The sequence below is a fragment of the Marmota monax genome, unplaced genomic scaffold (assembly GCF_021218885.2).
Source record: "Marmota monax isolate L192 unplaced genomic scaffold, Marmota_monax_Labrador192_F-V1.1 WCK01_AAM20220418_F8-fsc00026, whole genome shotgun sequence".
In the NCBI taxonomy this organism is placed as follows: domain Eukaryota; kingdom Metazoa; phylum Chordata; class Mammalia; order Rodentia; family Sciuridae; genus Marmota; species Marmota monax.
The window spans coordinates 7,924,272-7,932,454 of NW_026693108.1; the positions used below are offsets into that span (position 1 = coordinate 7,924,272).

The window sequence follows — 8,183 nt, forward strand, 5'->3', positions numbered from 1 at the left end:
TTTAAGCTGATGAGTACTCCTTGAATGTGGTTGCATATGTGAGTGTCATTTTAAGTGCATTTTGACTGAAATGCTGAAAATGGGAAAATAACAATATTTTCTCATCTTTCTTAGGATAACATGAACAATAAATCACTGGAGAGAAATTAGTTAGAGTGAAACTCTTGGCAATTAGATGGATCTTGAAAAATGTATTACCATTCTTACAGGAAATAATTAGTGATGTTCAGGAAAAAAATATAATTCAAATAGCATAAGACACAGTGAAAAATCTGCAGTGCCCCAGTGATTGTCCGGGTTCTCCTTGAGTGGAGCAGGGCCTCTGTCACACCAGGCAGTGGGAGCCAGGTCAGTTATCTACCAGGTCTTTTCTTCTCTAGTCTAAATAAATTTGTCTGGCTTTTAACACTGGACCCTTAGTATAGAGGCTGTACTTCACCTTCTGTTTAGGCACAGAAGCAGCAAGCCACAGGCCTGCAGCTCGGGCCCAGGCTGAATGCTGAATATTTTTTGTTTCTGGGGCTTTTGCAAATTCCCTCTTGGAATTCTCCATTCTAATTTTTTTCAGTTTTCTTTGTGTATTGTTTTCTAGGACAACCATAGCAACCCCCCACAAACTCAGTTACTTAAAACAACAAAAATTTACTCCCTCCTGCTTCAGGAGGCAAGAAGCCCACAATCAAGATGGACCTCTGGTAGCTTCTCTAACCCAAGCCAATAGCTGGCTGGCACTGCATAATCCTGTCTCCGCTCTCTTCTCATGGCCCTCTTCCCCTTGTGGCTGTCTCCCTTCATTTCATATGACACCAGACAGACTGCATTAGGGCCCACCTCCTGACCTCATCTTAACTTGATGACATCTGCAGAGACCCCATTTCCAAATCAGTCCACTCCTCATCTAGGAGGGGTTAGGAGGTCAACATATCTTTTCGGAGGACATAGTTCAACCCATAATAGCAGATACTACTGATTATTTTATCTCTAGTTTAAGTCTTTTACAAATTAAGAATAAATGGACTATATTTGATTATCAGTAATTTGATTTTAACTGTAATATGTTTGTATTACCTTATTATATTCATAAGGATGAGTTCATTCATTAAGTCAGGCAATATTTATTGATCAATAATAAGTGACTGATTGATGACTAATCTGAGCTAAACTGGAGAGTGAGGAGCAGAAATGCAAGTTAAATAGAAACCTTCTCTTAAAGAAGCTTAGATTATAGCAACAGAAATAAAACAACTCTGAAATGCCAACAATTTAAAATAGAAAATAATTAGTGCCTTAATTGATTCAGGGATAAGGTTCCAAGAGGAAGGAGTGCATCTGTGTAAGGAAAGTTCCTTCGAATAACGATGGTCAACAGAGAGGGGTTTTCTCTCCTTCACCAAACAGTTAGCTCTGGGAAGAACTTCCTGGCCCTCTTCAAATACATCAGCATCTAAGTAGTAGATATGCCCATGACTTGAGGCTGTGCTGCCCAACAGTGGCCAGGCACCAGGGCTATTTTCTGAGCTGTTTATATTTATGATGAGATAAATACAGTAATTGAAACAAGCATTTTGAAAGTTTTAGAAGAACTCTGACAATTCTGGATATGTTGAAAGTCTTAACTTTCTAAAATTGTGAGTTGGTGTTTTGTATGTGATTTTTTTCATTGTTTTCTATTAATTTATTTTTATTACATTTTACAGAAGTGTAGCTCCAGGATTTGTTGAAATATAAAAAAATAAACCAATTCTTTCTCTCAGATATTTGAAATGCTCTGAACTAAGACTTTTTTTGGAGAAGGCCCACATTAAAACAGCACTGCAGGGCCTCAGGCCAAATCTTTCCCATGACCCATCCCACAAGGTCGTAGCTAGACAGCTCAGGTGACAAGTAAGAAATCTAATTATATTTCTTCATATCCAGACTTGTCTAGACTGTTTATGAAGGCATCTCAGATATAAAGATAATCACTAGTTTAAAAAGAGAAAAAAAAATGGAGATCTCATTTTTACCTGGACTTGCCATTATAGTTATGTGTTCAAAGTAGCTAGGCATATCCAGGGGACAGTGAACGGTTTCCAGAAAGTGGTCTCCACGTCCTACTGCAAGACCCTGAAGCTCATCTGCATCCAGCCTTTAAAAATTTCTACCACCCATCCAAGAGACGATTTTAATAAAAACACAATGATATTTGGCATATGAAAAAATCTTTAAAGCATACCAAGTTGTTTGTACATGAAAGGAATATTTTTACTACAGGTACAGACTTTTTTTTTTTTGGAAAATTCCAATAAAGAAAATATCTCAAATATTGAGCAAAAACAAAGTCATGAAGTATTGTGAGCCTTTTTGTTAAGGATTTTTGGAATAAGAGTGGAGAATCTGCACAAGATAACCATTCTCTCTGTTGCTGTTTTCTTCTTATTCCATAATCTAGTGACCCTGATTTTCTTTATGAACAGGTTTTTATGCTGGTCATTTGGGGAAAAGACAGTCAATAAGTTATACCAAAATCATGTCGTCAATATAAAATTTGCTCAGAATATATGAAAGTATTTTTTTCTGCAAAGTATTACATTTTTCTTTTATTCTTCTTTAGAGAGGTTGTTTGAAATCTTTTCTTTGACATTCCGCTGTCTCTCACACATGTGTAAGTTGAAAATCTCTTTTTTGAGGAATCTCAATAAAATCTTACTCAGTCTAGGCATCACCTTCTGGTCATCTCCTTGCTTTGGCACTTTCTCCTATTGTAAAAACAAAGGGGCAAAAGAGACATGCTTTATGACAATACTTCTATGTGCATGTGACTTTAGCACAGGAACGCTGAGCTAACATACAAGTCTTCCATGGAAAATGCATTTTGAAGATTGTTGTTAGAGACCAGACAGGCACTACTGAGGTTGAGAGAACAGAGTAGGAAGAGAACAGCCCAGAGACCCCCAACCAGGACACAAGAAGCCCAAGCTTCACAGACACTGAGACTGAATTCAGGGAGCCACCAGGCAGCCTATCTATGTGATCTTAACTACATTTGTGACCTTCGGATAATTAAGAGGATGTAGAGAAAACCAGTAGTGCCAATGAGCAATGGTTTTACAAATGTTTCAAATTCAAGTCATGTTTTCCTAAAGAGAATTTGTCTATGAATCAAGTCTCCAAGGACAATTTTATTATTCACAGAAGGAAAATTTAAGACCAAACTAATTTCCCAACATGGCAACAAAAGTTTACAGCAAAGGATGTAGCCCCATGTTACACATTAAAAGAAAAAAAAATCCCCAACTTCTTCTTGGTAGCACACTTTTACACAACTTAAGGGATCCCTGTCAGTCAACTTTGTGTCACTTCTTATTGCATTACGGATCAGCTCTGACACTGTCTGAACATAGATGTCACCTGTCAGATTGTTCATGCTTAACATTACTGACCCTAAGCTGAATACCCACAGAATGAAAGAAATGAACAAGAAGGAGTTAAAAAGGAAGCAGCCTGCCCATGGCCTGCTCTAATTCCATAGTCACCCTCCAGAAATCCAGGGATTTGTCTGCAGATACTCAAAAAGAACTATCCCCTGGAACTTCATATAATTTTACTTCTTATAGTTTTCATCTGGGAAAAAATATAAACCCAAAGACACCAGAGTAACTATAGAATTTACTAAAACACAAATCAGTAGGTATTATTTAATCACTAGAAGTATTATAATTTTTTTACATTTGAACTAAAGAAATATTTGAACTAAAACAAGCATTTAAACTAAAATATATATTATGTTACATATTATGCTATATATTTATCATATTACATATATTCTTATAAAACTGTATATACATTTTATAAATATATAAAATAAAGTGTTTGGACTTTATAAGATATGTAAAAATTTATGATTTTGGATATAAGTAAATGTATATATGCACACACATGCATTGTAATATTTCTCTTAGATGATTTCTGGATACTTTGTCATTTGATTATGGTTGAATAACTATTATTTTAGAGATTTAAAAGCTAGCTTTATCAGGGAAGTGAGCCAAGTTATATATTCTAAAGAATCTGATCCATTAATTAAAATCATAGTCTAATATATATCCAATTAGTAGAATTCATTTAAATTTCCCATTAAAAGAGAGTTGAAATTCTTGCCAAAATATTTATTATCATTAACTCCACAAGTATAGTTTTATCAATATTAATTGATCTGTTCACTCATAGAGCCTTCTCTGAAGCTTATCAGAATTTGAATACAATGCTTGCTACCAATAATGTATAGCTCCAGAGACCTGTTCTCTACCCTCCTCTGGATGCAAAACGTGGTAAGTTCTAATAGAGATCTTGTTGACTACTTTCATGTGTCATCTTGACTGAGCCACGGAGTGCCCAGATATTTCACCATTTCTCCCCCTGTGTGCACAGGGTGTTTCTGGGTAGGATTAACATTTGAATCCGTAGATGGAGTAAGGGAGATTGATCTTCCTAATGTGGGTGGATTTTATTTGATTAGTTACAGGCCCAACCAGAGCAAAGGTTGACCATTTCCTGAACAGAATGGAATCCTTCCTGCATAACTGCATCATCTTTTTCTTGCCTTTGGACCAAACTAAAACATCAGCTAGTCCTGGATCTATAGATTTCCGGCCTTCTTCTCCGTGGGCTGCTAAGCCTTATATAGCAGTTCACAGGCTAAAATTCATGGCTTGATTTCATGAGGGAAAGAAGGGAGATATTACAATTTTATCTGAATAAATATCATTATAAGATTTCAACCATCTTACTTTACAGAAAATTATAACCCCAATGATTTACACAATAACAATTTTTTATGAGGAGCATTTTCAAGTATAATTATTCCACTGTGTTTATTGCTATATCTATTCCATCTGTGACAGAACAATTAGATAAAGCAATTCATCATTCCCTACTTTTCTCTAGATTGAGAGGAAGGAATGAAAGGTATGTGCCCATCTCAGGGAAGATAAGCAAGAGTTTTTATCTAGAGGCCTCTTATTTTTCTTGTCTAGAGGTGAATCGAGGGAGGCTGTGTTTGAAAACCTGGGCTGAGGGAGGAAGAAGGCAGAGTTTTATATTGGATAGGGTCTGAAGGGCGGAGAGAAAGGGCAGTGTTCCCAATGCAATGAGGGTGATGATTCTCAACACTGGGAAACGTGTACAATTCAGCGAATAGGAATGCAGATGATTATTTGAAGGAAAAATAACACTTTGGAAATTTACTTCACATCTTCCATTAAAATAAGTCCAGATGAGTCAAAGGTGGAAACATGGTTGGGATGGAAAATTATAAAAGAAAACATGAGAGGTAGATTCTATTTTACAATTTCATAGTCAGCAAAACTAGTCAGCATTTCAAAGTGTCGAATAAAACACAGACAACATATAGTAAAGCACTGGTAAATTTCAATACATATAGATTTAAGATTCTTAACATAAGATTTCACAAGGTCAAGGACTTTGGTTAATTTGGGAAAATATTTTTTCATATCACAGGATAAGCAATGGCAAAATCTCCTCAATAAAATAAATACTCTTGTTAATGAAAAGGAAAATAAAAAGTATATTACATTGCACTGAGAACAAAGCACCATTCACAGGTAAGAAAATACAAAATGTTCTTAAAGCTGACAGTGTTACTGAGAATATACCTTTTCATAATCATTATGAAAGGTATCTGGCAATAACAATCCAAGTGTATGTGGGCATTCCTTGTGATTAGGCAATCATTCTCTTGGGCATTTAATTCCACAGCTATGTTTAATGTTGTATGTGGAAGGCCATTGGTAACAGTTAGTTTATGTTATATAGAACCATCTACATGCTACTAATGTGGGCAAGTTCAGTAAGTAGTAATAAATGTATTGCAACAAGGAAATATAAAGCTTTATGGAGAACATGTATTACATCACATTTCTTTTGTTGTAGTTGTTGGAAAATAAAATTCAGACATAGTATTTGGAGGTGCATTTAGAGCATCTGGAAAGACATACAAAAATAATGGATACACCTAGGGAGAAGATGTAGCTAGTTGGACAGAAGAAAGAAAAATTCACATTGTAGCATTCTCTACTTCTCAATCTTTTATGTTGAAAATGTATAAACTATTTGAAAGAAAATAAACAAGACACTTAAAATCCCCAAGTATTTATAAACAACTAACACCAAAATCATCCTTAATAATGTATAGGTCAAAGAATAATATCATGAAACTATGAAATACTTAGAATGAAATCATAATAAAGCAATATAAATCTAGATATAGATACAATGGGGTCACATGCAGGTAAAACTAGACTTAACTGAAAATTATAGCTTTAAGTGATTGTATTTTACAAAAAGAAATAATGAAATATTGAAGAGAAAGATTGAAGGGAAAGAAAAAATCATAGTGGAAAAACATAATAAATAATAAAACATGAAGACAAACATGTAGTCAAGCATAAAAACATTCTAGACATAAAAATGTCCTAGAAACCATCAACAAAACCAAAAAGCAACTTAATGAAAGAAAGTCAAGTAAAATAGACAAAAAAATAGACAAAAAGAAATTTTAAGAAATGATTATGACCTGAGATAAAAGTAAGATTATCTGAGAATACCAGGAACACTTTTTCAATGCCCATGTGAATCTAAATTAAATGTGCAAGGAGCTAGACAGCTGCCTGAACTAGAAAAACCTTAACCCAAGAACACATAAATAAAGCAGAACAAAAAGCTGTGGGAGTCAAAATCAAAGTAAAGAAATTCACTAGTAAAAGAGTTTCTCGACAGAAATTAGAGTTGCAGTCTTCTACACGTGATTCCAAATGTTCAAGGGCACAGGCATAATAGTCTTATGCAAGAACTTCTTAAAAATGAAAAAAAGTGGAAGATTAACCATCTTATGTCACAGGCTTTCACATGAAGAGGAGCAAAAGCTGGAACTAAAACTAGCTACATTAAATTCAGCAGTGCATTTTTAAAAATCCTACCTAACCTACTAGTCATAACCTAAAATTAGAGTGTTGTTTCACTCTAGAAATTTGAATAACATAATGTATGCCATTAATAGATAGAAAGGAAAAAAGTCATCTGCTTAATTTATGCAAATGTTTTATAAAATTAAAATATTCGCTATAAAAACACTTAGCTGAATAGAACTAGACGTGACAGTGACAGTCATTAACCTGATAATGGTATTGGCTAAAATGAATGTAAATTGTGACAGTTTGGGTGCATTCTTTTACATTCAGGAGAACAGCTAGAATGTCTGGTAATATCATTGTCATTCTGCAGGAGAGCATACCCCCTGACCCATGGTATAATTTCAAAAGTATAAGAAGCTTGAAATTATATGAAAAAATAACTACTAACAGATACGATTGTCTTCATCAATACTTAAAGAATAAGTTATTTAGACAACCAGGTTCACTAGATCAGAATTACATTGCAAAATAGTAGAAATTGCCAGTAATCACAACTAAAAAAAAAAATGTGTTAGAAAAAAAAATTCCACTCGAAACAGAAGCAGAGGCCATAAAATTATCAGGAAAATAAAACTATTCAAGCATACAATACCTTTGTTAAAAATTCACAAAATCTTGAAGGGCATTAAAATGATGCAAAAATAAACACATTCTGAAATGTATCAGGGATTGTTTCTTGGGAAAATACATACTCTATAAAATGTTCATATTACTTACACATGTCCCACAAGCAAGGGTGACAAAGAAGCTCAGTTTGACATTTCTGGGGGTGTTGTGAGCGGTACAGCCTGCAAGTTTACTACACGGCTTGAAGTTGGACATCCATAGTCAATGAAATTTTCCTTTGTTCCTCATCTGATAGAGATGACATCCGAGTGTGTGGACAGGACAACCCCAACCCAGCACCTGGCAAAGACTGGCACTTAGCTTTGCCCCCCGGTGGATGTCCTGAAGTCACATGCTGGTGGAAGCCTTCTGTTTCCTCAATACATATGTTTGCTTCTTAGTACCAGAGCTTCTGCATGAACTAAGAAGAACACATTGTTGATATATTAAAAAAAAAAAAAATTGAAAGTACTGTATACAGGAAAAACCAAACACAGGGCCAACTCTAGCACGAGATCTGGGGAACCCCATTGGTGAAACCTGGGTGTGGAGGCTGCCTTCACACTTGAGACCTCAAGTCTTCCAGGAGGCAGCTGTCAATGTACG

General features: G+C 35.0%; 1 long non-coding RNA gene across 1 annotated transcript; it reads right to left on the bottom strand.

Moving 5' to 3' along the window:
- Window positions 1-2,190: 2,190 nt before the first annotated feature.
- LOC124099743 (uncharacterized) lies at window positions 2,191-7,980 on the bottom strand. Its single transcript, XR_006854078.2, has 2 exons — window positions 7,689-7,980; window positions 2,191-2,738 (listed from the first exon to the last, which is right to left on the bottom strand). It is a non-coding gene; the product is annotated as an uncharacterized LOC124099743 (long non-coding RNA).
- Between the last annotated feature and the right edge of the window lie 203 nt (window positions 7,981-8,183).